Source organism: Schistocerca gregaria, chromosome 4 (assembly GCF_023897955.1).
Source record: "Schistocerca gregaria isolate iqSchGreg1 chromosome 4, iqSchGreg1.2, whole genome shotgun sequence".
NCBI lineage: Eukaryota > Metazoa > Arthropoda > Insecta > Orthoptera > Acrididae > Schistocerca > Schistocerca gregaria.
In genome coordinates, this window is record NC_064923.1 from 518,422,804 (window position 1) to 518,445,482 (window position 22,679).

The following is a 22,679-nucleotide window of genomic DNA, read 5'->3' on the forward strand; positions in this document are numbered from 1 at the left end:
CTGCGTCAGTGCCACTCACGCAGAAGCAGTAGTGTGGTTGATCATTCTATACTTGCAGTCCTGAGACTGACTAACACAATCAAGAGCTTGAACTACCCTTTCCATCTACACTTATCCTTCCGTAAATGTCCTCCATGTAGTTCAGTGACCCAGTAAACAGTTCCATGGCAGGGTTAACAGTTCTTTACTATCTCGCTCCCCCTTCTCCTCCCCAAAATATCCTTTACTACCACTTTTAAAGTGTCACAAACGAATATCATTTTAACTATAATAATAAACTGAATTTGTTTCTGTTTGATTTTTTTGTGAGTAGTGTACCAGTTCTATTGCATGGGTTACAGACTTGAACGACGATTGAAGCATCAGAACTGGTTACAGACTCGTCAGTTGGATGAAAATAGTGAAATCAGAAATGAACAGGGTGCCAAAAGCACACTTTACAAAACAGAGAATTTATATACATACACTTCAATGGAAAGGAAATTTTGGGCGTCCTAAGAAGAAATGGAAAAAAGGAGCTGCACTCTGCATGAAATTGCAACAGGAGAACATGACCAAACAGAAATGAATATTGTGATGATCGATCTCTATCTGCAATGCCTGTCAATGCTCACGTTGCTGTTCAATTTGCTTGTATAGCTTAACGCGGAGCAAGTTGGCTTGCGGTATAAGGAGATGAATCTGCACGGCGCATTAACGATCGTGGATGGTGTACCGGTCAGCCTGTTCTGGTTTTTAGGCGTTCTTCCACTATCGTTTGGGCAATGCTCTCCAATATTCGTCTCAGAACATACTATAAAAGCATTTTATATACTATCATTAACACTACAAAATTAACAAAATTCAGAGTTACTTCCCTCAGGTAAGTGACGACGTTGGTGACAGGAAGGCCATCCGGCGGCAAAGTAAAATACAAACACCAAAAAAAGTTTTGCATCACCTCGGTTCCGAGAGTTCCGGAACCTGTAAAGGAAATTGGGACAGAGGTCAACAAAACATCATTTCCGCTCTTTTTATTGCTCATGAAAATCACACATTGCATGTTGTACCAACATACAGCGAGATCTTTAGAGGTGGTGGTCCAGATTGCTGTACACACTGGTCCCTGTAGTACCCAGTAGCACGTCCTCTTGCATTGATGCATACTTGTATTCGTCGTGGCATACTATCCACAAATTCAGCAAGGCACTGTTCGTCCAGTCTGTCCCACTCCTCAACGGCGATTCCGCGTAGATCCCTCGGAGTGGTTGGTGGGTTACGTCGTCAGTAAACAAGCATTTTCAATCTACACCAGGCATGTTCGATAGGGCCATGTCTGGAGAACATGGTACCCACTCTAGTCGAGCGATCCTGAAAGAAATTATTCACAAGATGTGCACGATAGGGGCGCGAATTGTCGTCCATGAAGGCGAATGCCTCACCAATACGCTATCGATATGGTTCCACTACTGGTCGGAGAATGGCATTTACGTATCCTACAGCCGTTACGGCACCTTGCATGCCCACCAGCGGCGTACATCGGCCCCACATAATGCCACCCAAAAACAGCAAGGAAGCTCCACTTTGCTGCACTCACTGGTCACTGTGTATAAGGTGTTCAGCCTGACCAGGTTACCTCCAAACACGTTTCCGACGATTGTCTGGTTGAAGGCAAATGCGACACTCATCGGTGAAGGGAAGGTGATGCCAATCCTGAGCGGTCCTTTCGGCGTGTTGTTGGGCCCATCTCTACCGCGCCCCACGTTGTCGTGGTTGCAAACACCAACCTCGCCATCGACGTCAGGAAGTAAGTGGTGCATCATGCAGCCTACTACTCACCGTTTGAGTCGTAACACGCTCTCCTGCGACTGCACGAAAAGCATTATTCAAAATGGTGGCTTTGCTGTCAGGGTTCCTCCAAGCCATAATCTGTAGGTAGCTGTCATCCACTTCACTACTAGCCCTTGGGCGACCTGAGCGAGGCATGTCATCGACAGTTCCTATCGCTCTGTATCTCCTCCATGTCCGAACACAATCGCATTGGTTCACTCCCAGACGCCTGGACACTTCCCATGTTGAAAGCCCTTCCTGGCACAAAGTAACAATGTGGACGCTATCGAACCGCGGTATTGACCGTCTAGACATGGCAGAACTACAGACAACACGAGCCGTGTACCTCCTTTTTGGTGGAATGGCTGTAACTGATCTGCTGTCGGATCCCTCCGTCTAATAGGCGCTGCACATGCATGGTTGTTTATATCTTTGGGCGGTTTGATACCGTCTCTGAACAGTCAAAGGAGGCACTGTGTCTGTGATACAATATCCACAGTCAATGCCTATCTTCAGGTGTTCTGGGAACCGAGGTAATGCAAAACTGTTTTTTGATGTGTGTATATTTGCCAAATCCTTGAATACGGCGACGCCATTAGTTGTCGGGATTGGCGCTAACGAATACAAGAATAAAATTACGTTGCTGCTCAGTCTTGTTCTCCGGCACTGTGACCTGGCCTACACTGTACCTGTCGGACGTCGCGATGCTAACTTTAAGCATATCTTACGAGGAGGATAATATCGGGTGGCTGTAATTAAATTGCAGCTACTCACGAAGGTTCTGTGTGACGTAATTATCGTATGGCAGTGAAGTTTAGTAGATACATAACGCTTTACGCTGGAAAACGAATTAGTTCTAACTATGGCCACCGGCTAGAAATCTAGCATTGTGTACTTTTTGTTTGACGGCATGACAACCACACTGACAAATGGTTCAAATGGCTCTGAGCACTATGGTTCTTAACATCTGTGGTCATCAGTCCCCTAGAACTTAGAACTACTTAAACCTAACTAAGTACATCACACACATCCATGCCCGAGGCAGGATTCGAACATGCGACCGTAGCAGTCTCGCGGTTCCGGACTGATCACCTAGATCCGCTAGACCACCGCGGCCGGCAACCACACTGACATTTGACAAGCCATACCAAGAGTCAACAGTAGGGTTATCGAGAAGAGAGGCCGTGTGCTGCTAGTGGGAGGCAGCAGTTACAGTGCTGCAGTGAGACATTGTCGCCGACTGAAAGGTCTCGACGAAGGCCTGATATCATTAAATGGTTTCAAGAAGATGATAACAAAATTCTGAAATACGGTTGAGCTTGGTGTGATACATGGAAGAGGAAGGCCTTCAATCCTGGTGGAAGTTACTGACGAGGTTGTTGTTCCTACAACTGACCGTGCGGCACGTTTCTCGAGTAGCGCTAATGCTCGTGCTGTGTCAAGAGAATCGTTCAGGCCATGGTTAATGCTATGGAAGTTTTGCCGTCTACTTTAGACTGGTACCCGCAGAAGATCCAGGCAACGCAGCAACTGAAACCTCATGATCCGCAGCAACATTCTGAATTTGCTCTTTGGTTTCTGGCGCGGATCGAAGCTAATGACATGTGTCTGGGCAATATTCTGTAGACTGAAGAGGCACCTTTTGCGTTACAGAGTGCAATGAATTCCCAGAACTTGCGAGTTTGGGGTATTGTTAAACCACTGAACTAGTCGTATTTGACGGTGTGGTGTAGATTCACGAACACCTTTATTCTCGATCCGCTCGTCTTTCAAAATAGATCCAGAGAGCCTGTCAATTGTGCTGTCACGTCTGCTCGTAGTCGAGACCTCCTTGTGAAGCATGTGTTCCCCCGTCGGAGGTTCGAGACCTCCCTCGGGCATGGCTGTGTGAGTTGTCCTTAGCGTAAGTTGGTTTAAGTTAGATTAAGTAGTGTGTAAGTCTACGGACCGATGACCTTAGCAGTTTGGTTCCATAGGAACTTAACACAAACTTCCAGTTTTGTAGTATGTGAATCCTGCTTTGGAAGAGTGGAGCTTTGTGGAACCCACGTTTTTACCCAAGACAGGGCAATACCTCACGTCATTCGCCCTGTGAAACATCTGCATAATGCAACCTTCCAGGAACGAGCTATCTCCAGAGGTTTTCCAGATGCAGAGCTTTACAGGTATCTAAAAGTTTACCACCGACATGTTCGGTTTCTTACTGACCTGAGGGCCACTGTACGGGAACGTGTAGCTCAGATTCTGCTGCGAGCAACAGTTGATCACGTTGTTTTATGGATGCAGCATCTTGTCGAGGTCTCGGGTGCTCATAAAGAGCTAACTGAGTAAGCGGTGGTTGATAGTAAAACCAACATTATGCCTTTCTCTCTTGTTTGACGTTTTCTGCCCATGTCGCGTTCGTAATTCATTATAAATTGAAATACACCTACACATCTTTCATGCATTCACACCATATTTGCAGTTGGTGACCAAAATTTGAAGCTATTTTGTTCCGGGCATAAATCGGTTCCGCTTTAACGGATAGGAAATCTACCAAGTTTCACTGCCATATCATAATTACAGACCACAGTGGATCTCTACGAGTAGCTGCACTTTAATTACAAAGACCCAGTTAAAATTTCTTCAATTTTGTTCATATAGATATGTTTCTTCACATTTAAAACTCATGTTTTTGTGAATATATTCATTTACAGGATTTATTGTTTACAAGATGCATGTTTCCCAGAGCTGTAATTTCCCATGAAGATAGTTATTATGGACCAAAACATTAGTTTCACAGGAGCTTGTGATCACCGTCTGGAATTGAAGAAACAAATTCTGTACCTCTAGGTTCACTACCTTTATCAATAATAAATTAAATGAAATTTATCAAACGTTTTACTATAATAATAATTTTTTGACATCAGTGCTCAGTACATCGTCATCCTAACTTCAATAAACTAGAATACACACAAATACAACATTTCTTAAGCATTTGACCAAAATATACACCCTGATCCGTTGTTTTTTTGTCAAGAGAGTGCAAATATCGGGTACACCAACAAAGAAGTTGGTGCAAGCGATCCAGATTCTTGCAACAGTGTGAAGGAACAATGTGCTACGCCCCATACTGCACTATGATAGCCATTACTTATCGTCAATACATGAAAAACTACATATCACACATAATACACAGTCATGTCCAGTTGCAATCAGGTGTTAGTCGCTAACCCAGAAAATCACTGAAATATTTTCCTTTCCCTCAGGTGTTACAATGGTTCCACGGTATACCCAATAATTTACTCCCTGATTTAAACAATACTCCATGTGCCGCGCTGTCGACCAGTATCACACTTCAGCTAATTTAGAAAGACCACACCGGATGATTTGTAACTCTGACCGAACAGTCGCAAATGTGAGGATGCCGTTCACAGTGCATAGCACACTCCAGCGACTCTCTCTCGCAGAGGGCACATCCATTCTACGGAAAACTTAACAACTCATGTCAGTGTTCACAAGTATAGCTGCGTGTAAGACTAGAAAATGGAGCCAAACAGCTCCACGGTTTGACCTCCTACGTAGCGCTAATCCACGATCCTCCTGGTTCAAACATCATCGTCAAGTGCCAGTTCCGCAGTGTAATCTGTCTACTGAGAACTGTCCGCCACCTCTCATTTTTGGCAAGCTACACGTTATTGATTACTATGTAGTTGCATCACCAACACGCTTTCGTAACCTTCTGAATTTTACACATCAAGCAACACCAATACCCTCTATGTTCAACGATGATGAGTATGCCGGCCGTGTGGCCGAGCGGTTCTAGGCGCTACAGTTTGAAACCGCGCGACCGCTACAGTCGCAGGTTTGAATCCTGCATCGGTCATGGATGTTTGTGATGTCCTTAGGTTAGTTAGGTTTAAGTAGTTCTAAGTTCTAGGAGACTGATGACCTCAGGAGTTAAGTCCCATGGTGCTCAGAGCCATTTGAACAATTTTTGATGATGAGTATGAGTGCTAAATGCTTCGCGAACTAATAAACAGTTTTTTTGTTTCTTAAACCTTCCTGATAGAGGAAAGGACGCAGTGAATCGGCTCAGTGACGAAACTGCATTTGAAGCAGCCCAAAAACCACTTCTCGTCCAATCTGTTTAACATTCTTGCATGATTTAGCTAAAATGCTTCAAACGAACCAATATTTAAAACTAATTTATGATTAGTTTTGCAGCACATCCATGACAAACTTCTTGCTCGGTCCTGCTAATCACACCAATAGCTTCATGTCTTATAAAGATCTGCTTTAGGTACTAAATCTTCATTAACAGAATAGACATTTGTGTGGTAGCAAGGCACACAAAACCGCAACAATCTTAACTAGCGCCCAAGTCTAAAACGAAAAACAATATGCTTCTCTTAAAAAGCGCAGCAGCATGTACAAAGATCTGTGGCGAGTGCTTTATTGTTCTTAGACCCTTGGGTGTACTCACATGCTCAATCCGCATGAAAATACTCAAGGCCTTCCATGAAAGATTGCAGTGCATTACCCCCAGTTAAGGCTTTTTAAACATGTATTCAGAATCCAGACGCCTTGATAAATTGTTTACAAAATTTCCGATGTTCTTCAAAGAGACTGACAGTAAACTTCCTAGGAAACTGAGTTTAGTTCTGATTATTTTCTTATTTACGCCCAACATTTTCTCGAACATTGACTGTTGCAGGCACGTTCTTCCTAATAGAAAATTAACATATTATCATAACTAAACACAGTGTTAGTATCTCTAAAGGAAAACCGCGAATATTCAGAGTGTTGGACATCAATCTCATTAAAACAGGTGCAGATTAGTGCTGCAAGTAAAATAAATGCGGATTTCTCATCGAACCATGAGATTCCGCTACGTAACAATCCAAACGACTTGAGGTGGAAGTAAGAGAGCATGCGAGGCACACCACTTTCTTCTACAGTGCACTCCATCAAATCATGAGGAGTCCTGTGCACTGGCTTGTTAAGTCTTTTATTGAATACTGATTTCCATAAATCTGTGCTGTCTTCATCGGATCTTGTAACACATTAACAGAAATTCATAATCTTCACAAATTCGCAAGTCACATCGTGAAGCAGCATTATTGTGTGACTTCCAAATTCGTAAAGGTCATGAAGTTGTGTTATATTTGAAGATACGATGATGACAGTACAGTCCTGTGGTAACTGGTAATCAATAAAAGATTTAAAAGCGATCTTGGCGTACCTGATATTTATGCCTGTCTGTTTCAACGGTTATGCTCAGACGAAGAGGGCTGCACAAAATATACCAGCACGACAATAACACCCCTGTAATGGTCTCTCCTGTAGAGAAGTGTCAGTAGGAGCCTTAAAAGCGTGTTATCTCTTGCTCTACCTCCGAAGGCAAATTATTTTGAGAGAGGACAGTATGTTACACGAGTGTACTTCATTCCACCTCCGTCTCTTGCAGTAATTTTATAGAAACCAAATGCCACAAATTTTCGTTCTGTGTAAGCAGTCCACGGAATAGAAGTAAAATACATAAGAACATGGACTTTGGCAAGAACTGTGTCTTACTATGCGCAAGAATCTCTGGAATGTAGTTAGAAAATGAATGGACTTTCTCTTGCTGTGGTAGATGAAACTGCACAAAAGTATTAATTCCCTTTGTACTCTTACTTATACAATACAGAGTTCAGCAGAACTCTCAGCCTCTGTCGGTACGTGCCATGTCACTAAAAAAAAATCCCACAGCTTATGTGCTCTGTTGTAGGTACTAACTGTACGATCTACATAGTGTTTATGTGCTATAACGTAGTAACCTTTTCCTCTCCGACAATTCTTCGTGACATTAATTTCGTTACGTGCCTGTTTGCAGTAGTGAAGCCTAGCCTTATAGTGTTTTTTTTTCAGTTTGTAATGGGAATTTAGTCATTACTAGCGGGACTAAGGACATTACTGACTGTTTCTACCCCACACAAACTGGCGTGTACCGTTCAAATTAGTCGCGGGAATTACTGCAGAATACGAATCTGCTTATGGCCAATGTTGCCATTTCACTACTATCGGACTAAAATCTCAATAGTTTGATTACTTCACTTTAAAAACATGGCCAACGGTATCTTGCTGTTTATGTTTGCAAACTACGTGCTAGGCATAAACAGAAAATTATTTCATACTACAAATCATTGCACTTATACAACACTTAAAATCTACTGACAGAAAAACTGTATCATCTGTATGGCATCTGCCTTACTTTCTTTACTTAGAATTGCATAGCAAAAGAAAGGGAATAATTGCATTCATGAAAATGTTACTACCATCGCATCAAAATAAGCTTCTTGTTTACTTCTCTCTTCATAATATTAATGAAATGACTTTACTTAAAAGATTATTCCTGAACTTCTGCTATTAATGTGAAAGTTTGTTTTTCAGAAAACGTTTATTTAAGATCTACTTATGCAAATGAAGAATATAAATTTGTCTTAAGACTGCTATGTGCACTGTGAAATGTCTTACGTACAAACATATTTACAAATACTCATAATACGTAAATTTACTACACCCACTCTACGAAATATTTACTCAGTAAAATATTTCTTTATATCTTGTTGTAACATGCGACGGATTTCATTCGATACAGCTTCTCTCTTGGCCCACAGGGCAGAATAGGTAGAGTGGCAAAATGTTTTTTGAGGCTTTACTTGCATTGTATAAACATATCCTTTAATTATATCGGGTTTTTCATCAAAAACAGATATATATTTGTTTAAAAAGTCAATAAGTTCGTTTTGTTCTACAGTGTTTCAATAAACTGATTCATAAACTTTACTTTGTATTTCTTGTCTGCAAGACTGAACATTAAATTGCTGTTGACTGGGCTGTGTTTGATCTGGCAAACAGGAAATTGATTGTCACATAAAATTACCTCTTGTTTTATGTATTTGATTCGGACTCCTTGACACAACTTACTGTGAACCAGCTTGCTTTTAAAGAGTGGTGGGGCTATCCATTTTCCATTCACTTTTAATACACATTTGTCACGAGAGAGGTTAATTACTGCAACTCTTTCTTGTAAGAAATCTACTCCGCATACGCTGCTCACTGATAAACGTTCACAAACTAGGAATGTGCTGTCTAGAGCTCCATTACCTGCCTCGACTAATACATGAGTCTGCACCAATGATCCTACAGCTGTGTACCAGCAGCGTATATGGTGTCTGATGTCCACAAATATTATTATATAATTCTAAAGCCATACAATTTTGTAGCCGCGCCATAGTCAACAGTAGCTGTGGTTGGTGTTCCACCTACTACTTCGTGAAATGCAAACTGGATTGTTTCCTTTTCGATTAATTTACGTAAATGGTTTTCTTCGAAAAGTTCATCACTCAGACTTTTGCCCTGATTATTTCTTATTAAATACACACTCTCACTACATTTTCCCCCTGTTTCTTCCGCGACCGCCATATGACCGCTGTATGAGGTCGCATTTAGTGCAGAGTGCTGGGCTTAGTGTTACCCACCACTTCTATAATTCTTAGTGGTGGCTGTTGCCTCCAGGTCTGTTCAGAACTATTGTGTTCAGCGGCACGGTTCAGTGGTTCCTGTATTAAGATACCAATTACTGTTTGACTGCTGTGGTAGTGGTTGCCAGCGGTTTTGTTGATTATTATTTTACTATTGTAATTACTGTACCTTGGATGGTATCTGTTGTCTTGCCTACGCCTATTATTAAAATGATTAAAATGAGAATTTCTTCCATCCCCTCGTCCTAGGTTATTATTACCATTGTAACATTGAGGCGAACTATTCCCATTTTTGTTACCATTACCGGTTTTATTGTGATACTGGAAATAGTTATTACTGTTGTTTGATACTTGAGCATTACTGCCTCACTCAATTCCGCCTCTTCATGCAACAGGTCTATAGAATCAAGCGTTGACATGAAAAGTTCTACGCCTGAATCAAGTACATGAAGTAGTTTTGGTTTTATTGAGACTGGTGATTTTGATTTTAAAAGCCATATGACTTCTTGTTTGGGCATTGGTTCATTCCAATATTTCGTCTTATTTGTATACTTCTCAAAATATTTTTGCAACGTACCTGCTTTACTATTGCACATCTCGAGATTATACACCTCGCGCCTTAAACGTTATTGTGTTTTTGCTGATCAATTTCTATTTAGATAAGCTTTCTCGAATTCCACATAAGTATGGCAATAATCTGTTATTTCACTTGCGAGTAAGTCTCCATCACCTTGAATATGGGTAGTGACAAACTGTATTTTCTGTTTGTAATTCCATGGATTTGGTAGTATACCACGGAAACTTTTGATAAAAATAACAGAGTGTGGTAGTTTGCCATCCGGTGTAAAACTTTGGAATTGAGTGTATTTTAGTAGACTTTCTTCCACAAGTATGTCAGAAAGAGTACTGGCGGCCCCCTATTCACAAGCTACGTGAACGGGTTGCGGACAGGGCATTGTTGGCGAACAGCTGATTGATGTCGTTGCCCGAGATGTCACAGTCTGCGTCTCTGGCAACTTATTGACACGTAAATCAGACTCACCTGCTGCGTTTTTTTATCGCTGCCAGCTCCTACTTTAACGTGTCTACTTCTTGTGTAAGTGTCTGTTTCCGTTCAGAAACCTGTTCGCCGTTTTTACCTAACATGTTTGCTGCAGACAAAGCTTCGTGTGTCGTTTTCTTTACGGTTATAGACCGTTCGTTCCGTAAACATTCTTGAAATTGGTTATGTTTCATGTTCAATCAGTTTACAAAGTCAAGAGTAAACTGATTGCCTTTCTCTACAAACTTCGGTTTTACAGATTTCTCTTGTTTGATAACGAGTGCCTGTACCTGTGTAGCTATTTGCTGCATAGAATTTTCTAATGTACTTTGTGCTGCATTAAATTAGGCGACCTGCTTGGTTACATCATTGACAGCTTCGGCAAGTACTTGTATATTTCTCGCGTTTCGTTTACTTTTACGTTTACGTTTACGTTTATTTTACGTTTACTTTTACCTTTATTTTTGAGGTCAGTTTCAATTTTACTGAATTCCCTATCAAGGTCGTCACGAATTTGTGTGTAAACATTTTCTTGAATCTGATGTGCTATGGCGTTCAAATTTTCGTTTACTAATGTGGTTATATTGTTCTGAATTTCAGTGGGCGCAGTTTGAAGTTTTCTATTTAAACTCTCAGTCTGATTTTGAAGTTTTGCATCTAAACTGTCAGTCACATTTTGTAGTTTTACATCTAAACTGTTACTTTTTTTTAACTTCTATTAAGTGCGCACTTTGTTCATGAACAGTGCGATGCAAACCTTGTATCTGTTCTTTGAAAAATGTGAACAGTTCCGCGATATTAGTAGATACTGGTTCACCCTGAGTGGGTTCTTCAGTATATTTGGCCGTAAGTGCATTTTCACCCGCCGATAATTCATTATTTTTGAGTTTCGTGACTCATTGTAGTTTGCTCGTCACTATCTACCTCTGACTCTACTCTGGATGGTGTAGCCATTTTAATGTTTCTAACAACTCTGCTCATGAATTTAAAAGAAGACACCTCACTGAATTTAATAAAATTGACCGTTAATTCTCCTCAATTTACACATGGCAAATGTTATTTAATAAGAATTACTGTTATTGTGTAGGGATTTATGATAAAACATTCTAGCGACGATTCTCAATAGTTCTAGGAAGTAGCCATCTTGCAGATATTGCATTTTGCAAAGTACATCAATAAAGTTTGCAAGCTATTGTGAGCAAGATTTTTTTTTTTTTAATTGAACGCTCACTAACTGACTTTTACACGCCAATGCAAAGGAACAGTAATGTCCTTACCTCCTTTCTTACTGCATTTCAGTAATGTCACGAGTTGTGATTTTTCTTTTAAGGCTCATACTCCACATCTCTTATTACCCAGCTGTTGAAATTGTCTTGTATCTCGTTACAGTAGTTCTTCATTTAACAGAAATTTACAATTTTTTTACACACCAAAATTAGAATAATACATATAAATATATATGTACATACATAAATAGGTCCTGTCATGGTCGCCATTATAAGTGGTGGATTTTTTATTGTTTATTGGGTTCTGAAATTATTTAATTTTATATTATTCTGGCTTTAAAATGTTTGAACTCAAATAAAAGTCTAAATCAAGAAAAATTATGTACTTGAAAAACATGTAAAATATTTTTTAAAAATTGAAATTGGAATTTAATTACCACAATCATGGTCCATATTTTTTAGCTAGGCTCGTCTACTGGGGCTGTATGCTGGCAAATATAATTTTGGGATGTGATTTACGCCTACAAGCTATCGGACTTTGTTTTGTGAAAAGTGAAACTTCAGATGCCGGTTCTATTCTGAAGGCAAACCAAATGTATTACACTGTTAATGTGATCATTCACTAGCAGACATCCCCACACAAAGTAAGTCACATTTAATCATCAAACTCATGAAAAAAGATGAGAGAAACAGATATGATTAGTCGTAATAACAAACACAATGAAAGAAGAGAGAGAACAATTACAGATATATTAATTTCATTGTAATCGCAGTGCCTATTAAGCAGCGATAAAATCGCCTCAGCGCTACTGCGCGAAAACACAGTCATGAACCGTGCTATCACATGAGGAAACATTACAAGGTGCTTAAAACATTATTGTAGACCTTGCTGTGATAGTGCCACGCAAAACAAGGGGTACAAGCTTCCTCCATAAAAAATAAGACCACACTATAACACCACCGCTTCCGAATTATACTGTTGGCACTACGCACACTGGCAGATGACGTTCATCAGGCATTCTCCATACCCACGCCCTGCCATCGGATCGCCATATTGGGTACCGTGATTCGTCACTCCACACGATGTTCTTATACTGTTCAATCGTCCAATGTTTACGCTCTTTACCCCAAGTGAGGTGACGTTTGGGATTTATCGGCTTATGAGCAGCCACTAGACTATGAAATCCACCTAACTGTCATAGTACTTGCAGTGGATCCTGATGCAGTGTGGAATTCCTGTGTGATGGTCTGGATAGATGTCTGCCTATTACACATTACATCCCTCAACTGTCGGCGGCCTCTGTCAGTCAACAGACGAGGCCCCCCTTGCGCTTTTGTGCTGTATGTGTCCCTTCACGTTTCCACTTCACTATCACATAAGAAACAGTGGACTTAGTGATGTTTAGGAGTGTAGAAACCTCACACGGAGAAGTATGACACAAGTGAGACCCAATCACCTGACCACGTTCGAAGTCCGTGAGTTCCGGGAAGCGCCCCATTCTGCTCTTTCACAATGTCTAATGACTACTGAGGTCGCTGATATGAACTTTCTGGCAGTGCGTGGCAGCTCAATGCACCAAATATGAAAAACGTATGTTTTCGGGGTGTTCAGATACTTTTGATCACGTAGCGTAGATGCACGAATCAACGCTTGTCGTCACTTGTGCTTTGTTGCAGCAATGAATCCATAGACATCCCAGTATATACTCAGTAGGTTAAAGTTGCCTCCAAGTAGCATTGCAAGATTTAGATATTTACGTGCTACTCACCTTAGATTGTCTCTGTAGACTGTTTTTCAGTTACGCTAGAACTATCGGAGTAGAATCGGTTGGCTAAGAGAAACATTCATCAGTTAACTTGGTTTCACCTACACCTGCTATATGCGGCCAGATATCTTCATTGCCACACTCAATTTCGACCTCAACACACACAAAATGTTTCGCAACTGCAATGAATATTTCTGCTTCTATGGCCTCTAATCTATCTTTCTGATAAACGTTCGACGAGTCGCTAAATATCTCAGAGCTTCCCACCTCGGGTTTCCACCAGCTCTCGGTCAGAAGAATAATTTGAGGGCGAGAACTTTTCAGGAGTGCAGTAAATTCGGGAACTTTTTTACGAATAATGCCTCTGCGCTATCTCAACAAAATTTCTGTGTGCTCGATCTGTGTATTGCTTGCCCTACTCGACACTTTGTGAGCTACATCAGCCAATAGCAAAAGACCATTCATACTCGGTGCCAACCTTGTTGTTTTTGTGTATTCGTACACCATGTCAGGGATACTTTTGCAACTGTCCTCTCTATTTTATGCTTTGAGGCATGTTCACGTTCGTCACATTGGCTGAAAACGTGCTGTCACCCCTTCAACAAAGTTTGGATTGACAAAACAGAAAATTGTATTCTTGTCATTCGCTTTATCCCTGTCGTACTGGCTGAGCCTTTTTGGAGATTTTTGTCGAGTTGTCACTTTTTGCCGATAATATGAGGTCTTAGTTTCACATTTCAGAGTCTGCACTCTCAGCAGCTCAAATTTTTACTGGTTCTTTGTGCTTAGTGGATTTGGCGTTCATTGGGTTATTTATTATGATATTTTTAAAATTCGAGTTGTGCAGATAAGGGACTCTGATTTTGTTTTACTTCCAGTCCTCCTAACGACATAAATTAGAGTCCCTTGTAAATAGCTTTAATTTTTCACGTTAGTCTCTGCGTAAGAATACCTTTGCAGTAAGATTCATGTTGTGGGTTCTTGAAATTTAAATAAATGTTTTATAATTGTTAAATCGATTTTCGTCTATTACCGTCTTTCCTACAACTTCTCTCATTATTACCCAATCACTTTTTAACAAATATAATCAGAAATACGACAAGGTATTATTTTACGATGATGCTTTTACTGTTGTGCGCAGTGGCCGTATTATGAGTGGAATGTTGTGTAATATGCAAAGCTGTTTATTTTAGTGATTTTTGGGTAGTGATTGCAGAGCTTTATTTCACTGTTCAAACCAGTTACTAATGCAGATTTGTTTCATGGAGATACTGCAGGGTACTTTGCTCTGGTTCCTTCTGTGTCTTGTAGTCAGAAAATTACTCATATTAGGGTACAGAAGTTGCAGAAACCGATTCTTATTCTTTGGTTTGGTTGCGCATTTACCACTGCTGCAGCAGTCATTGCTATCACTGAGTAATAAGTGGTTTCTTTCGCTTCTTATATTTTCTTCATTTGTTTATTTTGTGGGAGTAAGTTGTATATTTGGGCTACGTCTGTTTATTTAGTGTCTGTCTTTCTTGATTAAACCTCTTTTACTGTAGTTACACTTCTCATTATGTGTAATCGAGTTTTTCTACGTTTGGAATGGAAAGTATTACTAGGGGTCGTTCGGGAGAAAAGAGAAAAGTTAATAATTAAGGAGATTTTATGAATTAACGGAAGACTGTGTCAGATTTTTCCTAGAGAGAAGCGTCGATGTCCATCACATTGCCTTGCATTCGGGAAACAGCGATAATTTTGCAGCAAAGCTTGCCTTGGTTTAAACAGATGATGGAAAGAGCAGAACCAAGAGAGAGAAGACAGAAGCTTACTAAAAAAGAGCAGGGGCTCACAGAGAGGAAGAAAAGGAGAGAAAGACAGAAAAACGTATTTAAGTAGAAAGAATGTAGAGGTTTAAAGAACACAGTTAATGTTAGATATGGAAGGACTGCAACTAATTTTTGATCCCACGTTAAAAGCAATTTTGTGGACGACGTAACCAAAACCGCCAAGAACAACATGTCTAGGCTGAATGTATCATTGACATACCAGAAGAGAACGCAGATGACTGTTCAGAGGTAACTGGAACAGTTCACTTCCCTGAATCCGAGGGGTTTGTTAAGCTTCGACGACACACTGTTGAACAACAACAGGAAAGCCAGATGAGACAAATGACGGTGCCGACAGCGTCAGATACAGAAGAAACAACATAGCACCCAATGAGCAAACAGTTGATACAGTTTCGTCAGTCCGAGACAGGCCTATATTGAGAGGGGCAGGAGTTGCATCAAAGTTGATGTCAATCGCTGAACAAGATCTCGACGACAATCACGTAAACTGTTCATCCAATTCTCTCGCCTAAACAGTGGGCGATTATCTGCACATAAATACGTCTGACGGTCAATTCAGAGATAGTTTACTGAATTCCTGAATGATTCAGCGCAAACTCGAATTAATAGCAGTCACGCGAGTGGCGAAGTGATTGTGTAGGTTCTGCCAGTAATCAGAGCCTCCAGAAAGTTCGTGGAGATTTTGAAATTTCCCAGGTCAACTGTGGAACGAAACAGACCGCAAACAGGTATTATCAAAACGCTGCAACAGTCAACTAAATTCATAACGCACTTGGGGCACTTTGATGAGATTATAAGTGGAAATCGGCACCTATACACCGCAAAATATCATCTGCAACCCAACCCCACAGGTAGAATTATATGCATTCACTACAATAAGCATCTAAACACCTGTGATGTGTTCATTTAGGTCTTTGCGTTGGTACAGAATCAGCTTTAACGAATATAATCAGGACCACACTAAGATGTTTTAATGTGAAGGTGTTGTCAGTGACCCAGTGTCCAAATCATGAGTGGAATATCGCATAATTTTCAAAGCTGTTTATTGTAGTGATTAGTGGGTAGTGCTCACAAGGCTTTATTTCAGTGCTAAAAACCAGTTACTATATCTTAAGTTTTTTAATTTGATAAATAATTAGGTGAAGCGCTGGAATTAAAATTTCTGTGCTACCCCTGAAAGTTGTTAGTTACGCAACTTACAACTCTTCAAAAAATATTTTTCAAATGGGTCTAAGCACTATGGGACTTTACATCTGAGGTCATCAGTCCTCTAGACTTAGAACTACTCGCATCTAACTAACCTAAGGACTTCACACACATTCATGCCCGAGGCAGAATTTGAACCTGTAACCGTAGCAGCAGCGCGGTTTCGGACTGAAGCTCCTAGAACCGCTCGGTAACAGCAGCCGGCAGTGAACTGTACCTGGCGGCCATGCCCCGAGTTAGCAGTTTAGTATTATAGATATGTATTATGTGCCATGTTGCACAAATAAATTTTGAAACGTCCCCTTAGAAAAGTTGTACACGACTGTGCTTAAACTGACACACAATACTTTTTAGCGCAACGCAATCTGACTTTCAAAAATCCCTACGAAAGAATGGCCCTGACTAACATTAACCTATATGTTTCACAAATCACTTACCTAACAAAAATCTTCGTTACTCGCACTACTGCAATACAGCGAGCGCCACTACTGCCAGCTAACTAAAAGATTCAAACTACGGAAGTCACTAACTATTGATAGGCACAGTTAGCAAATGAAAGATTTTAATAGAGAACAAACAATGTATTTACATTTAGTCATAATATATATATCAGTTCATGACACCAATTCTTACAAATTTCAAAACTCCGCCATCTCTCTCCCCACGTCCACCACTGCTGGCGGCTCACCTGCAACTGCGCAACTGTACGCGCTGTTAGCATCCAGCTGCCGCTGCCCGACACTACAATGGCAGACAACAATGCAAACTAGCCATAGACTGCACACAGCTCAGCCAGTGATTTTCTTACAGAGCGCTACATGGCGTTACCAATAAGAAAACCTAAACAGCCTACTTACATAGCCCCCATGCTCCCCACAAAATTTTTTACAAATTGTTTTGGGCAGTGGCCAATAATGAATTGAATACATTTTTCATAATTACTATAACAAAGATATCAAATGATCACACTTATTGATACAATGTTGGTCAAAAGCTAAAATTTTCTCACAGTCCATATAGAAAGTCCTGATCATTCATCACAGTAAAATAGTAGTGTTTTTCTCAAAGACTGAGCAATAAAAGAAAATGCACACGGAAGTAGTGTATTTCCATGCAGTCTTGAAGAAGTAGTGTTGTCCTTCCAACGGAAAGACAGTGCTGACTCTTGACATGCAGACAGGTAATGGGCCACAGCAGAATCAGCCGATGTTGAAGACTATCGGTAGGTAGGTCATCACAGAGCAGACCCCTTGTAGTCCTGGTAGAGATTACGGTATTGGTGGGCCACCAAAGGTGCAGACCCACTGCAGTCCTTGTAGCAATAATGGTATTGGTGAGTTATCGAAGGTGTAGACCCACTGTAGTCCTTGTAGAGACGGCTAGCAACCAACTGTTGTGACTGTGCAGGTGCTCAATCACCATGGAAGAGTCTTGCGGATAATATAGCAAGTCCATAACCACCACTTGTGCACTCACAATTTTTTTTTAATGTCCTTAGAACCAGCAATGCTGTTATCCAGTCCCTTGCTGAATTATTAACACATGTGCAAACACTATCAATCCCTACTTCTCACATATTGTCCATATATTATGACCAACAGAAACGTGTGCAGTGAAATGTAATTTACAAGTTACTTAATTTGATGAACTGGTGTCAACTACAATTTTACAACATGAGAATACAATAACAAAGGTACAAATTATATCATTGAAGAACATAATAGTACAGATAACATTTGCAGTAATACCGGCTTTACAAAAGAATGGAAATAACAAATACATCAGTGTTACAAAAATTACACATAAGTACATACATAAAAGATCAAAATAATTTTTGAAACATCAACTTCACACATGAGCATTAGAACAAAACAGAATAAATAATGTGTAAAAATCTTTCCAAAGTAAATAACAATTTATTAATGCAAATTATATTTGAGGATAACAGTATTCCCCATCATAATGAATGTAGCTAAGTATTAGAAAAATTCTGCAACATAAGTCTTATCAGATAAACATATAAAGACAGGAAGAACATAAATACACAAGGGTACACAAACACATAGTGGGATAACACAAGGAAAGGACAGGTTTTGTTTTACTGCAGTATTTTGCAAAAAAAACTTTCTTTACTTCTCGGAGATCTCCCTTCGTTCTCCATTATTTCCAAAAAGTTCTATCTATACCTGCTTTCTGTACTTTTCTCATATAACCTCTCAGTGCATTTCTTCAAATTCATCACAACTCATTCTCTTATATAGGTTACCCCCTCTTAAGCTAACTTAAATCTACTGAGCTCAGATGCTAAACTAAGGGACGAGGCAATGCAGCAGCACAAAACAATTAATACAAACAGGAATGAAAAAAATGGAAATTGTCAAAGCAAGCTACAGTAAATCTAAATTACCAAGCAATGCAACATTACAACTAATATGAGTCAATGTGCGGCAACAAGAAAAATAAATCAGTAGTAAAACTAGGTTAACAGAGTAATACAAAGCAGCAGCAGCAGCAAATACAATAACTTATATCTAAACATGACAAACCTCAAGCAGGAAAAATATTACACTAAAGACAACAATGCAGATAAGGGAAATGTATATTCACATCTTAATATCTATATAATTAAAGTAGTGCACCACAAAAACTAATGCTACAACAAATTACCAAGTACTTGAAAAGAAAATTATGTATACAGTTACTGTTATTAGTCGCTTCTTATTGCTCTTTCCATTCCAAGAGCTCCTTTTTCGCAGAATGTGGATCTTAAAAAAATTATTTAATAGATCTGTCGACAGAAAGTGTTCACATTAGCAAATGCATTTAATTTTATAAAACCAATGCTGCAACACAGGTGGAAAACAGATATCAAATGAAATAAGCAACTATGGACAAAGCATAAAAATATCATTCAATAGTCATGTGACATTTCATAAGTTAGTAGAATTCTCGCAACTCTCGTAGAAAGACGTTTGTTATAATCAGGTGTCAGATGTAAGTATCTTTCTCAGTAATGAGCGTGTCGTATTTGCGGTGCTTTCTACAAAGGAATGTCAATAGCGAGGATAATGGCCTTTTTTTTTACCTGTGCCTCTGAAAGGCACACACTAATGGCTCTCTTTTGTCAGGTGGTTGTCGCACAGCTGGGTGCCCACGACGCATTACGTGCAGGTGGTCACTTAATTGTCTTACCGAAATATTTACGACACCAGTTTCCGCTACAGTGGCAGTCTCATATAAGAATATTTTCACAGGTTGAGAGTTTGCGTTACAAATGTGTAGAAAATAAAATCCTACAAATATAATAGTGTCCAAAAAATTTTCGCCACCATAGTGATACATTCACGCATATACACACATTTCATAACTCTTAAAGTACGATTCTTGGTTTCCAACATCCTTTTTCACAAACCAGAGCCCCTAACCACTACTCATTATTCCTTACCTTATTACACATATGTATATTCGTCGACACTTCTTCAATATGTCATCATAACAGATATGTAGCATAACCACATAACTCATATAGCATCAGCTTAAACATACTTCAGCAGCATAATTCACAACGTCGCCGTAATAATAACATCATTACACCTCAGTCAACTCTCTAAATCGTCGTAGCTTCCTCCAATAATTTCAAAACCTAAAAAAAATTCTCTGCTCATGTCCAAAGTGTCAACTACCTCAAACGTACTTTAAACATCATGATCCCATACCAAATACATCATTCAAAGCTCTCATAGCATCACAATGGTTCCGAAAAAAATTTGAAGGGTTCACACAGTACAGACAAAATACAATTTCATAAGTGTGAAGTTATCCAACTGTGTAATTATGTAAACATCTGTCACTGATGTAGTAAAAAAAAGTTTGTCTCTCAGTTAAATTATCAGATAGCTGTGTAATTTATATGTTAGAGAAATATGGTACCGATGTGTAAAGTTGTATAAGTAAATACCATATCAGCTAGGGCCCTTGTGGTTGCCAAACACATGGTACACAAAGTAAGCGTGTACCCCCCTGAGGATTAATGTGATTATATCCTCAGGTGTTACAGATTACAGCAATGGAATGAAATGTATCACAGAAAACCTTTGTATCATTGTACTTCAAATATCTTTAAAAATAAATGTTTTAAGTACAAAATTAATCACTCAAATACGTGTACTGTACCGATAAACTGTGCGTCTTGTTGTAAGATAATTATGTGGAAGTGTCGTAGTTATCGTCCTCTGTAAGCAAAGTTCTGCTGAAGTCAATGTACATACCTCGTAATAAAGGAAGTGAATTGCTTTGCGTATAAATACCTTAGTTATTACGCTTATTGCCGTGATGAAGACAGTACTATGCTGTAACGTATTGCTGTGCTATGGAAAAGGCTGTGTAATTGTAGCTATACCACAAATGTTGCCACTAAAACATGTTTTACTTTCCAGAATAATTCAGAAAAACTGTGCAGATATAAAACAGATACACCGCAAAAGCACAATGTAAATTGTGTCACACATTAGTAGCGTCGTGATATAATCGTGTAGCTATCAAAGAAACCAAACGTAGGTCATCTTTAATCTCACAGAAAGTACTTCAAATAAAGAATGTCTTTTCAACTGAACCAAAATGTTGCATTAAAACCTCATTAACAGTATATGTTCTAAGTATGTAAGCCTTATAGTCGTAAGCCGGCGCACGCGGCTGCCTGCGGTGCGGGTCATTGTCTTTCTCTTTGTTGGCGCGCGCCGTTTTTGGGATTAGGAGACCTAACTTCTACAAATTCACCTTGTCGCGAGGGCCCTGCTCTGTTTGAAGCTCGCCAGTTCTGATGGAATTCAGCTCTGTCGTTTTGTCGGTAGTTTACATAGTTACTTGTTTGTCGGTCATGTGGTGGAGAATTTCTCCCGGAATCGTAACTGAGCGCTGAACTGTTGCGTCTGAAGTTATTCCATCTCCCTTGATAGTAATTATTTTGGTTCCCATATTGTCTGTTTCTCTGATTGTCTCTGTGATAGTCACTACCGCGGAGAGGTGACCTTTCCCTGTAATAATTACTACTCTGCCAACGGTTGTCATATGGGTGGTGTCTGTTTTGGCCACGATTTGTATTGTGAGAATAGCCTTGTCGTGTCCAGTTATTATTTCTTTCATCGCGGAATTGCGACGGATGTGACCTGTAATTGTTGTGTTCCTGTTTTCGCGTTCCCCGATTGTCAGTGTCAATTTCTAATTCTTGTAAGAGTCCCTGAAAAGCTTCAGTGTCGTCTTTGCAACGTCCTGCCAAAATAATATGCCGTAAATGTTCCGGTAATTTCATTATGCAAATGCGGATGAGTTCTGAAGGGCTATATGGGTTTGAAAGATATTGGTTCTTATGCAACATGTCTTCAAAATATTTGACAAGACTGGAAAATTCAGATTGTTCAAAGTGTTTCATCATCATTATGCTATGTTTTACTCTGTCTTGTGTAGCATGAGACCAATATGCTGAGAGGAAAGCACGATAAAATTCTCCTTCACTGTGGCAATCGGGAATGACCGATCGCATTCTTACTGCTGGTTCATTCTCTAAGTAGCCACACATAAATTCTAATCTGTGCTCTAGTGACCAGTTGGGAGGAAAACAATGAGAGAATTGATGGAGCCACGCTTGTGGATGAATGTCGTTGCCAGAATTCTTAAATTTTTGAATTTAGGTGTAGTAATGAACAGCTTATAGTCAAAATCATCCTGTCGGCGGGTCGCATATCGGTCATTGTTACGTCGTTTCGGCGGTTCCATCTCAAAATTCGGTGTACTTTGCCAATTTCTTTCATAATCTCCAAAGTGCCCTGTGTTATTATTTTGTGTCAGTTCCGTATTTTTATGTCCCTCTTCCCGTATTGGTGTGCGAGAGTCCTCTGAAATACGTAATTCTTGTATTACCTGTGTCAGCTGATCTTGTACTTCCCGGATTTCTCTTTGGTGTTGCGTATTAATTTGATTTTGATTTTGTTTGAATTTCCTAATTTGTTCGAACCCTTTTGTGTCATTAAAGACTAGCGGTTTTGTGTCATTCAGATTATCATCTACCTTCGTAGATAAATTATTTAGCTGATCCGAAAGTTCAACTACTTTCTCTGATAATGAACTAATGTCCTCCATGTGTCTTTCTGAACCAATTTTCAGAGTATCTACTGTGTCCTTTAAGTTTTCTTGAGATTTTGCAAGTTGCGTAACCGAATCGGTAGATGCAACTGAGTCAATTTTAGCTTGCAAGGTCTCATGATTTTCATGAACAATTGTTTGCAGTTCTTTTA